Genomic DNA, 4,601 nt, shown 5'->3' with positions numbered 1-4,601 from the left:
CAGCTTTGAGTCAGTTGTAGGAAAAAGAGTTGCTTCAAGTTGTGATAGCATAGTAAGCTATAAGACCTGGGGTTAAGTGATTATAAATAAGACAAAATCTCTTCTGAGATTTCAAAGCCAGGGTGATTGTAGAAGTTCTTTTGGGATTTCTTCATGTCTAAATACAGAATTAATTGAAATAATTATTTTTCTCCAGTACATGTAAAATACATGTTTTCCAAGCTTTAAATCATCAAAGACATTTAAAAGCACACTGAAACATCAAGAAGACTTTTTCGAATACTAAAATTTCGAAGTGAGTCACTTTATCACAACAGTTCTCTTTCAGTCTTTAGGTAATATCATATTCAGGAAAATGAATGAAGTGAATCATTCCATGGTGTATGGATTTGTATTCTTGGGGATTTCCAGGTCATGGGCCACACAACTTTTCCTCTTGATATTCTCCTTCCTGTTCTATGTGGTCATTATGCTGGGAAATTTCCTCATTTTGTTCACAGTCATCTTTGACCCTAATTTACATTCTCCCATGTATATTCTATTGTCCAACCTCTCTCTCATTGACCTGTGCATTTCTTCTGTTTCTGTTCCTAAGATGATTTATGACCTTTTTTTTGAACACAAAACCATATCATTCCATGGCTGTATCACCCAGATATTCTTCATTCATATCTTTGGAGGAACTGAGATGGTGCTTCTAATTTTCATGGCATTTGACAGATATGTTGCCATATGTAAGCCTCTTCACTATCTGATCATTATGAATCCAAGAATGTGCTTTTTTCTTATAGTGTGTTCTTGGGTCATTGGCCTCATACACGCACTGATCTAGTTAGGTTTTGTGGTAAACTTGCCTTTCTGTGGTCCTAATGAAATTGACAGTTTTTATTGTGATCTTCCTCGTTTGATCAGATTGGCCTGTGCAGACACCTATAAATTGGAGTTCATGGTCACTGCTAACAGTGGTTTCTTTTCCATTGGCATCTTATTCCTTTTGGTCATCTCCTACATATATATCTTGGTCACTGTTCAAAATCACTCTTCAAATGGTTTGTCTAAGGCTCTCTCTACTTTGTCTGCTCACATCACTGTGGTTGTTTTATTTTTTGGTCCATGTATCTTTGTCTATGTGTGGCCATTCCCCACAATGCCAGTGGATAAATTCCTTTTTATACTTGATTTTGTTATCACCCCTTTCCTAAATTCTTCTATATATACATTCAGAAACAAAGAGATGAAAGTTGCCATGAAGAGGCTGGTCAGTCGACTAGGAAGTTCCAGGAAAAATTTGTAAACAACTTTAAGAGTTACAGAGCATGTTTAGTCGACCACCATGCAACATGTGGATAACTGCATTCCAATCTGGTTCTAAAGACGACAATATATTTCATTTTAATGTTCTTTACATTGATGTGAAGCCTGTTTCCATGGACTAAAAGGTAAATTAACTTCTCCTGCATCTGTGTAATACAAAACAAAGAAATAAAGTATTGTTGGTCTCCTTTGGTTGGAAAACTCTATTTTGCTTATGTTTTTCAGAGCTATCTTTTATAATTTCTTAATTTATATTCAAATATGTAAGAGGAAATAGACTTAAAAAAGAAAGTAAACCTTATGGTTCTACTTAAGTTTATATGCAAATGCACATATTATGTGTCTTGATTTATTCACAGGACACAAATTTTCTTTTTCTCAGGATTTGGATATCTTATCAATCACAAAGGATTCAACTGTACCTCCTATTATTATCTGAAAATTGTGTGAGAAAAATTCTCCCCTATATAACTTATCAGAACTCACTAAATTAAATATATACATAATCTTACATGAGTGAGAGAATAGGTGTAGAGAGTTGACCTCAGTTATGAAGACCTTAATTCAAATCCTTACTCGGACATATATTGTCTATGTGAGTCAGAACATTTCGCTTATTCTTGAAACTTTACAACACTATTAATTGAAGAGCAATTGTTAATCTCAAATGTTTCAAAAAATTGCTAATTTGCATTGTTAGAGGAGAGCTTAATGAAAACTTTGTATAGAATAAAACTCCTAGATTGTAGATGTTCTAGAGATATTTTCCTGTCTAGTGGTCCCTAGATCATCTCTACAGTTGTTTCTTGGTTGATGATTTCATGACTCCAGGATTTGCCCACTTTTGCTGCACAACTCTTGTTGCTTGACCTTTGTTTTGAAAGAGGACCAGTGACATCATGGTGCGATCTCTTGAACTGCCATGAATTGGATTTAAATGAAGCAGAGTTTTCAGTCTCTCTTTCAGAGGCAATTAAGTCCAGTGGCTGGACAAAAGTCAACACAACTGACAAATCGACAGTGACACATTCAATGACCTTAGTGTATCCTCAATGTCTGTTTAAGCCCTAAGTACTCCCCAGCATCTGCTTCAGCTGCGTTCATGGCTTTTGGAACAAATTATTCTTATCCACCAATTTTGCTTGGAGCAGACTTCGTATGCTTGGAGTAGACAACACCTTAATGTCTGCAATTAATGTCTTTATGCAAGGGTCGTTCTTTGTTGCCAGATATTGTGGCCAAAATATGTGACAATATAATCAAATGCAAATATGACACTTTTGCATTTTTGTTCAACCCATAACATTGAGATTAAATCTATAGTAAGAATGAATAATTCATTTCTTTTTCTATTTTATTTATGCTCTGTGTCTGTGAATTTTACTATCGTCTCTGACAGAAAATTGGAACTTAGTTTTTTGTGTTTTTTATCTAATTATTAAGGAAGCTTGTGTATACAGCCTCATACTGTAGTATGAGGTTAACCACGTTAATTTTCTTGACATTGTACACTTTCAGGGTTGAGAGGTTAACTTGTGTAGAAGGTATCTAAACGATATTTGTATCACTCTAATTATTATAAAGTTTATGATTATATTGTGTTGAAATTTGCCTCCCCATAACTTCCTCTATGTTGTGCCCATTGGTTCCAGTTACATGTTGGTTCTAAATAGATTAAGTCAATTCCTTCTTCATAGGCCAGTCCTCCAATTAATCAAAGGCAATTATTTTTCCTGCCCCAAGTCTTTTCTCTTTTGGTAAAAAAAAAATCTACAGTTTCTTGAATTCTTCCTTATATGACTGAGTTTCCAGAGTGCTGTTTAGTCTTCTGTGAAAGTGTTTATCTGTTAATAGCTCTCTTGAAAAACTATGCCAAGATTGGAATACAAAATGTTACATGCTAATAGAACTTGCAAAATTAAGACTATCTCTTCTGTTCTATTAGCTAACATTCCATAAGTGCACCCAAAGTTAGCTTTAGTTTTTTTGACAGATATGCTAAACATGTGGCTTACTTTGAATCTGTAGTCAATTCAAATCCACTATATCTTTCTAATGTCAACTTCTGTACTATATTTGCTTAGTCCTTTTTCTTCTGCAATTGCTTTTTAAACTTTAGTGCAAGATCTTACATTTTTCCTTAGTATATTTCATCTTGATTGTTTGCCCTTTGTTCTATATTTTATAGACTTGCGTTCTGGTGGTCACCAACAATCACAGTGAGAAATAAATCTAGCTGTCTCAGGGATGTGTTGCTACTTCCCCAGTGGAACCTTATCCAAAGTGGGAAGGGCTGTGTGATTTTTGTTTTTGAATGAAGGAGGGCAATGTGACATAAAGGTCTTCAAGAGAGCACACAGTATTTTTGCTTGCCTGACTCTATTGCATGCACTACTAGAGGCCTTCTTATCAGATATCTAGTGGAATCCAGGTCTCTGTCTCTTTTCCACCTCCCAATGCACTGGTTTTAGTTCTATCAGGGATCATCTCCTTCAACCCAAAACTAAAAGCAAGCAAATTCAGGAAAGTAAAAACTCTGTGCTAAAGCATCCCAAGAATCTTATTTGTTGCAAATATTTCCAATCAGAAAATGGAGCAGTGAGTATGAAGCACAATATATTTATGATATTATGTAAGGAGAACAATGAGAACAGTCAAAGAATCAAAGGTCATCAGATTACATATCGAGGTAAAAGGTATCTTATAGATCATCTATTTCAACCCTTTCACTTTATAGATGAAGATACAAGGAATCTGCAAGTTGAAGTGAGTATTTCAAGGCCAAATATATAACTAATAAGCTGCAAAACCAGAATTGAAATGCAGGTTTCCTGACTCAAAAGACAATGTTCTTCGTACTCTACCATATCACTCCCCTAAAATGGGATTCTGGCTGAGGAGGAAAGATTCAGTTGGATTATTTTAATAGGTGGTCTTAGTTACCAGATGATACAATAAATATGTAGTGTGGTTGGAGTTGATGTGTGTGTGTGTGTGTGTGTGTGTTTACATGTGGATATGTGTGTGTGTTTGTGTAAAGTAGAAGCAATCATGTAAATAGTGGGAACGTAAAAGATACTCTTCTATTTCATAGCTTGTCATGACTTGGCCTTTCATCCTACGTAATTCAACGCCATCTTTCCCCTCAATTTTCCTATGTTTCCTCTTGCACTATTAGGAGAGGACAAATTAGGTGGGAATAAAGTTGGAAAGAAACTATTCTGTAGATCCCTTACTTTTTCATTGCTCATGATCCTCCCAAGTTTGTGGTCAAGCTATATGGCTTT

The 4,601-nt window shown here is 35.2% G+C and overlaps 1 pseudogene; it reads left to right on the top strand.

Moving 5' to 3' along the window:
- Positions 1-355: 355 nt before the first annotated feature.
- Positions 356-1,294, top strand: LOC140513692 (olfactory receptor 4F15-like; annotated as a pseudogene).
- The last annotated feature ends 3,307 nt before the right edge of the window (positions 1,295-4,601 follow it).

This window comes from Notamacropus eugenii, chromosome 7, assembly GCF_028372415.1.
Source record: "Notamacropus eugenii isolate mMacEug1 chromosome 7, mMacEug1.pri_v2, whole genome shotgun sequence".
NCBI lineage: Eukaryota > Metazoa > Chordata > Mammalia > Diprotodontia > Macropodidae > Notamacropus > Notamacropus eugenii.
Note: the sequence above shows the minus strand (reverse complement) of the source record. Positions and strands in the feature narration are given on the sequence as shown.